This window comes from Patagioenas fasciata, chromosome 1 (assembly GCF_037038585.1).
Source record: "Patagioenas fasciata isolate bPatFas1 chromosome 1, bPatFas1.hap1, whole genome shotgun sequence".
NCBI lineage: Eukaryota > Metazoa > Chordata > Aves > Columbiformes > Columbidae > Patagioenas > Patagioenas fasciata.
In genome coordinates this window covers 214783246-214796945 of record NC_092520.1, presented here as the reverse complement: position 1 = coordinate 214796945, position 13700 = coordinate 214783246, and the positions used below count along the sequence as shown (strand labels likewise).

The 13700-nt window shown below is 60.6% G+C and overlaps 1 protein-coding gene across 1 annotated transcript in view; it reads left to right on the top strand.

The window, feature by feature from the left end:
- The window catches only part of SND1 (staphylococcal nuclease and tudor domain containing 1), a 144919-nt gene that overhangs the window by 111219 nt on the left and 20000 nt on the right, over window positions 1-13700 (top strand). The gene's annotated exons all lie outside the window — the stretch shown is intronic.

The window sequence follows — 13700 nt, the reverse complement described above, 5'->3', positions numbered from 1 at the left end:
TGCAGGGCAGATGCACAGAGGATACGTGGGGTTGCACAGCAGATGCGCAGCGGATGCACAGCAGGTGCAGGGTGGATGCATGGTGGGTGTGTGGCAGATGTGCGGCAGATGTGCGGCAGATGTTCAGCAAGTGCAGGGTGGATGCAGAACGGATGCACAGCAGATGCATGGCGGATGTGTAACAGATTCAGGATGAATGCACAGAGGATGCAGGGTGGATGCTCAGCAAATGTGTGGGGTTGCACAGTAGCACAGCGGATGCACAGAGGATCTGCATCCCTGCCTGGGTGCAGGGCAGAAACACAGCAGACGCACAGCAGGTCCATGCTGGATGCACTGTGGATGTACATTAGATGTGTAGGGTTGCACAGCAGATGTACAGCAGGTCCATGCTGGATGCACCGTGGATGTACAGTAGATGTGTAGGGTTGCACAGCAGATGTACAGCAGGTCCATACTGGATGCACCGTGGATGTACAGTAGATGTGTAGGGTTGTACAGTAGATGTGTAGGGTTGCACAGAGGATGCACAGCAGGTCCACGCTGGATGCACCGTGGATGTACAGTAGATGTGTAGGGTTGCACAGCAGATGTACAGCAGGTCCATGCTGGATGCACTGTGGATGTACAGTAGATGTGTAGGGTTGCACAGCAGATGTACAGCAGGTCCATACTGGATGCACCGTGGATGTACAGTAGATGTGTAGGGTTGCACAGCAGATGCACAGCAGGTCCATGCTGGATGCACTGTGGATGTACAGTAGATGTGTAGGGTTGTACAGTAGATGTGTAGGGTTGCACAGAGGATGCACAGCAGATGCATGGTGGATGTATAGCAGATGCAGGGCGAATGCATGGCAGGTACACAACAGATGCAGGGCGAATGCACAGGGGATGTGTATTTGCACAGCAGATGTGTGCGATTGCCCAGCAGCAGCACAGCGGGTCCGTGCTGGATGCAGAGCAGATGCAGAGGATGCAGAGCAGATGCATGGTGGATGTATAGCAGATGCAGGGCAGGTACACACCAGATGTGGGGTGAACGCACAGTGGATGCAGGGCATATACACAGCGGATGCGGGGCGGATGCACAGTGGAGGTGTGGATGCACAGCAGATGTGCAGGGTTGCACAGCAGATGCACAGCAGGTCCGTGCTGGATTTACAGCAAATGCACGGTGGATGCACAGTGGCTGTGCAGGGTTGCACAGCAGATGCACAGCGGGTCTGTGCTGGATGCACAGCAGATGCACAGTGGCTGTGCAGGGTTGCACAGCAGATGCACAGCGGGTCTGTGCTGGATGCACAGCAGATGCACAGTGGCTGTGCAGGGATGCACAGCAGATGCACAGCAGGTCTGTGCTGGATGCACAGCAGATGCACAGTGGCTGTGCAGGGTTGCACAGCAGAAGTACAGCAGGTGCACAGCGGGTCCGTGCTGGATGCACGGCGGATGCAGAACGGATGCACAGCAGATGCGTGGTGGATGTGTAGGAGATGCAGGCGAATGCACAGCGGATGCAGGGCAGGTGCACACCAGATGCAGGGTGAGTGCACAGAGGATGTGTGGGTGCACAGATGTGTGGGTGCACAGATGTGTGGATGCACAGCAGCATGGTGGGTGAGCAGTAGGTGCGAGGGGGGTGCCCAGGGGACGATGTGGAGGATGCAGAGGGGACACAGTGGTGGATCCACAGCAGATGCGTGATGGATGCATGGCTGGTGCATCACGGATACACAGTGGATGTGTGGTGAATGCACGGTGGATGCATGGCAGATGCGTGATGGATGCACGGCAGATGCGTGATGCACACGCAGCAGATGTGTGATGGATACATGGCTGATGCATCACAGATACACGGTGGATGCGTGATGGATACATGCGTGATGGATGCACGGCAGATGTGTGATGCACATGCAGCAGATGTGTGATGGATACATGGCGGATGCATCATGTATACATGGTGGATGCACAGTGGATGCACGGTGGATGCACGGCAGATGTGTGCACACACAGCAGATGTGTGATGGATACATGGCTGATGCATCACGGATACACAGTGGATGTGTGGTGAATGCACGGTGGATGCACGGCAGACGTGTGATGCACACACAGCAGATGCGTGATGGATACATGGCTGTTGCATCATGGATACATGGTGGATGTGTGATGGATGCACGGTGGATGCACGGCAGATGCGTGATGCACACACAGCAGATGTGTGATGGATACATGGCTGATGCATCACGGATACACGGTGAATGTGTGATGGATGCACGGTGGATGCACGGCAGATGTGTGATGGATACATGGCTGTTGCATCATGGATACATGGTGGATGTGTGATGGATGCACGGTGGATGCACAGCAGATGCATGATGCACACGCAGCAGATGCGTGATGGATACGTGGCTGATGCATCACGGATACACGGTGGATGTGCGATGGATGCACGGTGGATGCACGGCAGACGTGTGATGCACACACAGCAGATGCGTGCTGGATACATGGCTGGTGCATCACGGATACACAGTGGATGTGTGGTGAATGCACGGTGGATGCATGGCAGATGCGTGATGGATGCGTGATGGATGCACGGCAGACGTGTGATGCACACACAGCAGATACATGATGAATACATGGCTGATGCATCACAGATACATGGTGGATGTGTGATGGATGCACGGTGGATGCACAGCAGATGTGTGATGCGCACACAGCAGATGCGTGATGGATACATGGCTGATGCATCACGGATACACGGTGGATGTGCGATGGATACACGGTGGATGCATGGCAGATGCGTGATAGATGCACGGTGGATGCATGGCAGACGTGTGATGCACACACAGCAGATGCGTGATGGATACATGGCTGATGCATCACAGATACACGATGGGTGTGTGGTGGATGCACAGCAGATGCGTGATGGATACATGGCTGATGCATCACGGGTGCACGGCGGATGTGTGATGGATGCACGGCAGGTGTGTGATGCACACGCCGCAGATGCACGATGCATAAACAGCAAATGCACGGTGGATGCAGGGCAGACACGCGGCCAACGCCAGCCCGTGCTGCACCTCCCGGCACCGGCACAGGGCCCTGCCGGCGGCACAACCTCGCGTGGCCTCAGCTAATCCGCATTCCATCAGTCGCCCCGCAGGGGAGCAGCTTCATCTTCTCCGCTGAAAAACTGTAAATTACTTTCTTTTGATCTTGGGAAGGAGAACATGGCAAGCGGGCGTTCGCGGTGCTCCCGGCAGGAGGTCGGGCAGCTCCCGGCTGCGGGGGGCGCCTGCGGGTGCAGATTTGGGCTTTTCCTGCCAGTCCTTCGAGGAAAATGCAGGTGCCGTGGCCAGATCCGAGGGGACGAGGCCAAATCTGGGGTGACGAGGCCGGATCGAGGCTGCTGAACCCACACAGGGATTTGCCACAGACGTGCCTCCCGTCTCTGCCTTCCCACCCTTGTTTTATTGCGCTCTCATTAAAGTCTCTTGATATTAAAATTCCCTCAACTCCCGCAACTCGGCTGATTGAAACTTCGGTGTCACCGGAGCGCCAGCTCCATTTTGTGTAATTACGCCGTGATTCATAATTTCAATATCGGATGAAAAAATGCCCTCGGCAGCCTTTCCCCGCCTCCCCGAGCGGCTGTGGAGATAAAACTCCGCCGTTCCTACCCCGGCTGGTTTACACGGGCGCTGCCCGCGATTCCTTCTTCTCTTTAAATTCACCGTCGTGTGGCTGCGTAAATCCCGACGTGGCTTAATGAGCCAGGGGGTGTCCTGGTGTGGGTGCGGACCCACCATGGGCTGCGGTGGCTCTGTGGCACCGGGCAGGGGACGAGGACAAGGGCCATGCTGGCAGGGGTGTGGATGCAGGTGTGGGCATAGGTGCAGATGTGGATGAGGATGCAGATGTGGATGGGGAAGCAGGTGTAGCTGTAGATGCAGTTGTGGGCACTGGTGCAGATGTGGACAGCGATATAGATGTGTGTTTGGGTGCAGATGTGGCCGGGGAAGCAGGTGTAGCTGTAGATGCAGTTGTGGGCACTGGTGCGGATGTGGACAGTGATATAGACGTGGGTTTGGGTGCAGATGTGGCCGGGGAAGCAGGTGTAGCTGTAGATGCAGTTGTGGGCACTGGTGCGGATGTGGACAGTGATATAGACGTGGGTTTGGGTGCAGATGTGGCCGGGGAAGCAGGTGTAGCTGTAGATGCAGTTGTGGGCACTGGTGCAGATGTGGACAGCGATATAGATGTGGGTTTGGGTGCAGATGTGGCTGGGGAAGCAGGTGTAGCTGTAGATGCAGTTGTGGGCATTGGTGCAGATGTGGACAGTGATATAGATGTGGGTTTGGGTGCAGATGTGGCCGGGGAAGCAGGTGTAGCTGTAGATGCAGTTGTGGGCGCTGGTGCGGATGTGGACAGTGATATAGATGTGGGTTTGGGTGCAGATGTGGCTGGGGAAGCAGGTGTAGCTGTAGATGCAGTTGTGGGCACTGGTGCGGATGTGGACAGTGATATAGATGTGGGTTTGGGTGCAGATGTGGCTGGGGAAGCAGGTGTAGCTGTAGATGCAGTTGTGGGCACTGGTGCAGATGTGGACAGTGATATAGATGTGGGTTTGGGTGCAGATGTGGCCGGGGAAGCAGATGCAGCTGTAGATGCAGTTGTGGATAGTGATACAGATGTGGACAGGGATGCAGGTGTGGATACAGGTATGGGAATGAATGCAGGTGCAGCTGTGGATGCAGATGTGTTCGTTGGTGTGACTGTAGCTGGAGATGCAGGTGTGATGCAGATGCAGATGTGATTGCAGATGCTGTTGTGGTTGTGGGTGTTAATGTGGATGCAGATACAGATGTGGATATGGACACAGATGTTGACGTAGATGGAGGCATGGATGCAGAGGCGGGTGAATATGTTTGCACAGATACCGATGTGGTCATGGGTGCAGATGATGTTACGGGTGCAGATGATGTTACAGATGCAGATGGGGCTACAGACACAGATGTTGCTGTGGATAGAGTGGTTGTGGGTTTAAATGTGGGTATGGGTACAGATGTGGTTGTGGATGCAGATGTGGGCATATATGCAGATGTTGTCATATATACACAAATACATTATGTGTGCAGATATGGTTGCAGGTGCAGATGTGGACATGGATGCAGATGTCACTGCATGTACAGCTGTTAATTGTGGGTGTAGCTTTGGTTGTGGGCACAGGTGAGGGTACAGGTGCAGATGTGGATGCAGATGTGGTCACAGCTGCAGGGCAGTGCATCTACCAGTAGGGTTCTGGAGCAGCAATAGCCTGTGCCCACCCAAATCACCACAGGCTGCTGGGCACAGGGACATGGGGACACAGGGACATGGGGACACAGGGACATGGGGACACTGGGATGTGCCGGGACTCTCTGTCCCTCCCCACTGTCTCACAGTGTAAACTGTGCCAGCTCTCGGGGGGCCGTGCCCACTCCCGGGGGTCCCACCAGCTCTCGGGGTGAAACCCCCGACCCGTGGGTGCCGGCACAGCGGGTGCAGCCGGGCTGGCTCAGCCCCAGCGCCTGTCCCCCCATCCCCAGCCGCGTTTGTCCTTCCTGCGCCCACCCCGGCCGTCCATTCGCCCCATCTGGCCGGGACGCGCGTGGAATTTCGATGGAGCCTGGAACAAAGCCGCAGCTGCCGCCGCGGCGCTGCCGGGGCTGAGCCCAGCGGGTCTGGGCACTGGGAGGCACTGGGAAGGGGGGGCTGCTCCGAACAGCTCCTGTGTCCCCCCAAAACAGGCGCCCCCAGCCCCGGGGTGAGGTGGCAGTGGTGGGACGGTCCCTTTGCGTGGTGCCACAAGGATGCCGGATTCATCAGAGGCATCGGGTGAGCCCCACGTTTTGGGGTGCAGACGGGGAGTTTTGGGGGAGCCCCTGCAGGGGGTTGGGGTCCCGATGACCCTTGGGGACATCCTCTCTGAGCTGGGGCAAGGTGCGTGTGGTGCCCAGCTGGCAGCGGGGCCACCGTGTCCCTGCACCCTCTGCCCCAGGGCTGGGGGGACCCCCAAGTCCCACCCCCCTGTGGGGCACAGTCCCCAAGTTATTTAAGCACCCTCTGGGGACAGCAGCTCAAAAATCCCCCCAAGGTGCCACCACCTGACTCTGCCCGCTTGTGCGTTTGTCCCTCGTCCCCAAGCGTGTGGTGGGTGCGTAGGTGACGTGTCCCTCATCACCAGCTCCCCCCTGCCCTTCCCAGAGTGAGGAACCCCCATTTCCCCCCCAAATTTTGGGGCTCCAACAGGAGCTGGGGGTCGAAGGTAGAGCTTCCTCCCCCTGCTGATGGGAGCAAAGCAAGCGGGTGTTTGTCACAAAATCCTCGCTGTGATGCTCCTTGCCCCCTCCCTGTCCCCCCCCGGTTCCCCCTCTCAGGAATTCCTGATCCTGCCACGACCATCTTGGTACCGGCTTTTTAGGGGGAGTCCGTGCAACCCAACCCCTGTGGATTTGTGGGGTTTGTTCCCCTCTTCATTGCCTCCTCGCCCCCATTTTGCCTTTATCCTGGTGGTTTTAATTAGAGGCTCCAGCTGCTGTGTCAGCAGTTTGCAGGAGCCCCGGAGGCCGCGGCGCTGTGCCGAGCTGGGAAAAGGGGCAGGCGATGCTCTGCGGAGCAGGCGGAGAACATCCCTGAATGCATCCCTGCTCATATCACTGCCTGCATCCCTGCCTGCATCCCTGCCTGCATCCCTGCCTGCATCCCTGCCTGCATCCCTGCCTGCATCCCTACCTGCATCCCTGCCTGCATCACTGCCTGCATCCCTGCCTGCATCCCTACCTGCATCACTGTCTGCATCCCTGCCTGCATCCCTGCCTGCGTCCCTGCCTGCATCCCTGCCTGCATCCCTGCCTGCATGCCTGCCTGCATCACTGTCTGCATCCCTGCCTGCATCCCTGCCTGCGTCCCTGCCTGCATCCCTCCTGCATCCCTGCCTGCATCCCTGCCTGCATCCCTCCTGCATCCCTGCCTGCATCCCTCCCTGCATCCCTCCCTGCATCCCTGCCTGCATCCCTGCCTGCATATATCCCTGCATCCCTCCCTGCATCCCTCCCTGCATCCCTGCCTGCATCCCTCCCTGCATCCCTGCCTGCGTCCCTGCCTGCATCCCTCCCTGCATCCTTCCCTGCATCCCTGCCTGTATCCCTCCTGCATCCCTCCTTGCATCCCTGCCTGCATCTCTCCCTGCATCCTTCCCTGCATCCCTCCCTGCATCCCTGCCTGCGTTCCTGCCACGAGGCCAGTGATGGTCCCCCCCTGCCTTCAGCACTGCCAAGCCCTTCCCAGGAATGCAGGAGCCAAAATCCTCCAGAGGAGAAGCAGCTCCGGTCCAGGAGCTCATTAAAAGCTTAACGAACCCTCTCCAGCAGGTCTCAGCCCTCGCTCCTTGACGGAGCCGTTGGGAAAAAATGGGGCTGGAGATCCTAAAGGGCAGGAGAACATCACCCTGAGCATCCCCCCAAAACTCTCCCCAGGCATCCCTGGGAGCATCTCCCCAAACATCCCCCCCAAAAATGCCCCCCCGAAATTCCCCCAAGCATCCTCTGAGCACCCCCCTAAAATCCCCCCCAGAATCCCCCCGAGCATCCCTAGGAACATCCATGGGAGCATCTCCCCAAGCATCCCCCTAAAGATCCCCCTGAGCATCTCTGGGAGCATCTCCCCAAAAATTTCCCCAGGCATCACCCCGAGTATCCCCTGAGCATCCCTGGGAGCATCCCCCCACCCCCCCCAAAAAAAATCCCCCCGAGCATCCCTTGGAACATCCCAGAGAGCATCCCCCCCAAAATGCCCCCTGGAACCCCCCTGAGCATCGCCCCAAGCATCCCGGGGAGCATCCCCCCCAAAATGCCCCCCGGAACCCCCCGAGCATCGCCCCAAGCATCCCAGGGAGCATCCCCCACAAACATTCCCCTGAGCATCCCCCCAGGGAGCATCCCCCCCAAAATCCTCCCCAAAATGCCCCCGAGCATCCCTAGGAACATCCATGGGAGCATCTCCCCAAGCATCCCCCTAAAGATCCCCCTGAGCATCTCTGGGAGCATCTCCCCAAAAATTTGCCCAGGCATCACCCCAGGTATCCCCTGAGCATCCCTGGGAGCATCCCCCCACCCCCCCCAAAAAAAAAATCCCCGCGAGCATCCCTTGGAACATCCCAGAGAGCATCCCCCCCAAAATGCCCCCTGGAACCCCCCTGAGCATCACCCCAAGCATCCCAGGGAGCACCCCCCCCAAAATGCCCCCCGGAACCCCCCTGAGCATCACCCCAAGCATCCCAGGGAGCATCCCCCGCAAACATTCCCCTGAGCATCCCCCCAGGGAGCACCCCCCCCAAAATGCCCCCCGGAACCCCCCTGAGCATCGCCCCAAGCATCCCAGGGAGCATCCCCCACAAACATTCCCCTGAGCATCCCCCCAGGGAGCATCCCCCCAAAATTCCTCTCCAAAATCCCCCCGAGCACCAGCACGTGGCACCACCCGGGACCAGGACACCCCGGCTCACCCGCGGTGGCACCGCGCTCGGCAGCTGCGCCGCGGCAGCACCGGGACATCTCCCGGATCCGCGTCTCCCCGCGTCACGCAAACGAGCAGCCTAATTGTGACAAGGTGCCTGATTTAATTACATCGGCCGGGCTGCCGCCTCTCCCCAAGGTGCAGGTTTATTTTCCGGCACCGGCCGGGTCCCGCCAGGCTCCGCCGGCGCGTCGCGGCGCCCGCTCGCCCGGCACTGATGCGCTCCGGGAACCGCCGGCACGTGGCCGCGGCACCAAGGCCACGCGGCAGCCGGGGACGTCGCGCCGGAGATTGGGGACCCCGAGCCCCATCCTGGTGACTGGGAGGGATGGGGGGGTCGCACCGGTGCCACCGCATCACCCTCCCCACCCGCTTCGGCGTTAACCGGATGGTTCCAACCCGCCAGGCCGGGGTGCGGCACAGCGGCGCGTTACGCAAATCAGTTGCTAAAGTGTTTATGCAAATGTGCTGCAATCCTAATTACGTGGTGGGGGGGGGAACGGCAAATAAAATGCTCTCCCCCTGATAAGAAAGCAGCGGCGCTTGCCGCAGTCTGCAGGAGACGCTTCGGGGAAATAAAACCGCGTGGCACGTGGTGGCAGCTCGGCCGGTGCCGGCACAGCCCCGCGGTGCTGCCGGGGGGGACACAGGATGGTGCTGAGCCCCCCCAGCCCCTTGTGCGGTGGGAACGGGGGGACAACGCGGCAGCTCCACGGGGGCTCCATGCCTCAGTTTCCCCACTGGCGCCGGTGACCGCGAGGCCCCCACGGTGACCTGGGGACACCCAGAGAAGGTGACACCCACCCCAGCCAAATTCCCCCTCAGCCTCTTGCCTGCCGGTGGATTTTTGAGGGTATATTTTTAATATTCCGATGTATTTAATATTTAACGACTGACTCAGCAGCCCGGTGAAGCCGGTAGCCCGGTGACTAAGTCCCCCGCCCCCCCGGCTCATTTGGCGGCCACGCCGGCCGCGCGTTGGCACCGGATCGCCAGAAAGGGCCATTTCTCGGTGCCGTTTGTCGCGCTGGGGTGAGCCGAGCCCGAAATTGGCGGCCGTGAAACCGGCGCTTCGCCCCCATCCCGCGCCAGCATCCCGGCGGCGCCGGGCCCGAGCGGCGGCGCATCCGGCGCGCTGCGCCGCAACGAGAAATAATCAAATAGAATTAAAAACCTTAAAAAAATAGAAGCCATCTGCAGCACCGGAGCCAAAAATATCCGCAGCAATAAGAATAATTAACGGGAGCCCCGCGTCGGGTTGTGCGGGGGGGGGGGGGTGGGAAAGGTGGCGGCGGCACCGGCGCGGCCGCACGGTGACACCGGTGACAGCGCCGAGGTGACGCGGTGATGGCAGCGGGAGCAGTGACCCGCTCGGGGGGGTGGCAGGAGGCTCTGCCATCCTTCCCATTGCATCCCGTAGCGTCCCACCACGTCGCAGCCGCCGGAGCGTCCCCCCCCTTGTCCCCGGTGTCACCTCCGTGGGGGTTTCTCGGTTTCGGTGACATTTGCTATTTTTCCTGAAAGTGCATATTTTTGGCGGGTAAATATTTGCCTTTTTCCCAAGCGCGGGCGCCTCGTTACCGAGCGGCTCTCGCCCAAAAGGCCCCCGGTGCCGCGGCACCGTCCCCCCCGCTCACCCAGCACCCTGAGTTTAGGGGGCGGCGGGGACCCCCACCCACAGCCATGCCGTGGGGCACCCCGTGGGGCGCAGGGGGTGCCGGCACGTGCTGCCGGAGGGGCCGGGCCCCACCGGAGACGTTGCCATAGAAATTATCCATGAAACCAGGATAAACCCGGAGGTTGAATCACGGGACGCTGCAGCTGCCCCCCCTCCCCTCCCATGCACATTTGGGGGGTTTCCTCGGTAAAGCTGAGGGTTTTTTTTAGGGGGACCATGTGTTGGGGGGTTGGTGTGGAGCACCCGCCTGGGGGTGGCAAAGCAGCTTTGGCAGCTGAAATCTTCTGTTTGCTCCCCAAAATAAAGTGGGGGGGGGTGCGTGCTTGTACTGCTACCCCCCTGCCTGCACTGTCACCCCTGCCTGCACTGTCACTGTCACCCCTGCCTACACTGTCACCCCTCTGCCTGCACTGTCACCTCTGCCTGCACTGTCACTGTCACCTCTGCCTGCACTGTCACTGTCACCTCTGCCTGCACTGTCACCCCCCTGCCTGCACTGTCACCTCTGCCTGCACTGTCACTGTCACCTCTGCCTGCACTGTCACTGTCACCCCTGCCTGCACTGTCACTGTCACCTCTGCCTGCACTGTCACCCCCCTGCCTGCACTGTCACCTCTGCCTGCACTGTCACTGTCACCTCTGCCTGCACTGTCACCCCCCTGCCTGCAGATTTGGTGGGAGATTCAGGCAGGAAAGTTTCCCAGGCCTGGCAGTGGGGACCAAACAGCTCCAGAGCCCCCCCAGTCACACCACAGCCCCCCCAGTCACACCACAGCCCCCCCAATCACACCACAGCCCCCCCATGGCATTGCAACCCCCCTGCTCTCACTGCAGCCCCCTCATGGGGGTCACCCTGCAGCCCCCCCATCTCACTGCACCCCCAATCAGCCTGCAGCCCCCTCAGTCACCCTGCAGCCCCCCAATCACCCTGTATCCCCCCCATGGCACTGCAGCCCCCCGAATTGTGCTGCAGCCCCTCTATCCCCCACTGCAACCCCTTGCGCTGCTCACACTGCAGCCCCTAATGATGCTGCAACCCCCCCATGCACACTGCAGCTTCCCCAGTGATGCTGCAGTCCCCCCAGTGACACTGCAGCACCCCCAGTCGTGCTGCAGCCCCCCTGTCACGCTGCAGCCCCCCCGATGACATCACAACCCCCCTGCTCATGCTGCAGCTCCTTTATGGGGATTCTGCTGCAGCCCCCCCAAGCGCTGCACCCCTGATCACTCTGCAGCCCCCCCAGTGACACTGCACCCCCCCCAGTCACGCTGCAGCCCCCCAGTGACACTGCAATCCCCCCCAGTCACACTGCAGCCCCCCAATGACACTGCACCCCCCCAGTCACACTGCAACCCCTGGCACTGACCCCGCTGCAGCCCCCGATCACGCTGCAGCCCCCCCAGTCACGCTGCAGCCCTTTATGGGGAACCCGCTGCAACCCCCCATCGCGCTGCACCCCCCGGTTGCTCTGCAGCCCCCCCATCACTGTGCAACCCCCCCATCACCCTGCAGCCCCCCCATCACCCTACAGCCCCCCCCTCACCCTGCAGCCCCTCTGATTGTGCTGCAGCCCCCTGGTGATCAGTCTGCAACCCCACGCTGCAACTCCCAACGATGCTGCAACCCCCCCCGCTCACACTGCAGCCCCCCCGGTGACGCTGCAGCGCCCCGATCACACCGCACCCCTCCAGCCCATCATGCCGCAGCCCCCCATATCACTCTGCAGCCCCCCAATGACTCTGCAGCCCCCCAACCATGCTGCAACCCCCCTGGATCGCTCTGCAAACCCCAATCACCCTGCAAGCCCCCGCATCACCTTGCAACCCCCCGATCGCATTGCAGCCCCCCCAGTTATGCTGCAACACCCCCAGATCACTGCAGCCCCCCCAGTCCCACTGCAGACCCCCCCCGGCACCCCCAGCCCTTTGTTATAGTTTATTAACTCAGGGGTCTAATTTAAGCCTAAAAGTGCTTCAATAAAACCAGTAATTCACTGCAGCCCCCCTCCCCCGGGCTGCAAATTGGGGGTTTGCATGGGGGGAGGAGGAGGAGGAGGTGCCGGGGGGAGGAAGGGCCCCCCAGCAAAGCTGGGATTGGGGGGGCTGGGCCCGGTTTGCATTGGCGGCCCGACCAGAGCGATAGAAGTGGGAATAAAGAGCAAAAGCAGCCGCATGTTTTGACCGAAACCTGCCCAGATTTCACGCAAAAATAGGCAAAAAGAGCCTAAATAACCAACTAGAACCCCTGCGCCCAGGGGCGGGGGCATAGGGGTCCCCTCCGTGTCCCCAGGGGGGGCGATGGGGTCCCCGAGGGTCCCAATTCCACCCCGTGGCTGCAGGGACACGGGGACAGCAATGGGGTGGCCCTGGGGCTGCTGGTGGCACTGCCACAAGGGTTGGGATGGGGGTGACATCTCGGGGACACCGCTGCCCACTGGGGTCCCCGTGTCCCCACCCCCAGGGCACCCTGTGTCCCCTCTGTTGGCACCTTGTGTCCTGGTGTCCCTGCAGGACTGGGAGTCCCAGTGTCCCTGCACTGCCAGGGGTCCCCGTGTCCCTTGCAGAACTGGGGATTCCAGTGTCCCCACAGGACTGAGGTCCCCATGTCCCTTGCAGAACTGGGGGTCTCCATGTCACTGTAGGACTGGGGGTCCCTGTGTCCCCACCGCCAGCACCCAGGGCACCTTGTGTCCCTGCCACCAGCAGCTGGGGGTCCCCATGTCCCTCCACAGCTGGAGGTCCCTGTGTCCCCACTGCGGGCACCCCAGTGTCCTGGTGTCCCTGTGGGACTGGGGCACCCTGTGTCCCCACAGAACTGGGGGTCCCAGTGTCCCCACAGAACTGGATGTCCCAATGTCCCCACAGAGCTGGGGGTCCCTGCACAGCCAGGGGTCCTGGTGTCCCTATAAAACTGGAGATCCCCATGTCCCCCCACACTCAGTGGTCCCAGTGTCCCCACAGAACTGGATATCCCAGTGTCCCTGCAGAACTGGGGGTCCCAGTGTCCCCCCAGAACTGGATGTCCCAGTGTCCCCGCAGAACTGGGGGTCCCAATGTCCCCCCAGAACTGGATGTCCCAGTGTCTCCCCACGGTTGGGAGTCCCAGTGTCCCCACAGAACTGGATGTCCCAATGTCCCCACAGAGCTGGGTGTCCCAGTGTCCCCACAGGACTGGGGGTCCCAATGTCCCCGCAGAACTGGATGTCCCAGTGTCCCCACGTAACTGGGGGTCCCAATGTCCCCGCAGAACTGGGGGTCCCAGTGTCCCCACAGAACTGGATGTCCCAATGTCCCCACAGAGCTGGGGGTCCCCATGTCCCTGCAGAACTGGGGGTCCCAATGTCCCCACAGAACTGGGGGTCCCCGTGTCCCCGCAGAGCCGGATGTCCCGATGTCCCTGCAGAACTGGATGTCCAAGTGTCCCCGCAGAGCTCAGGGTCCCAGTATCCCCCCAGAACTAGGG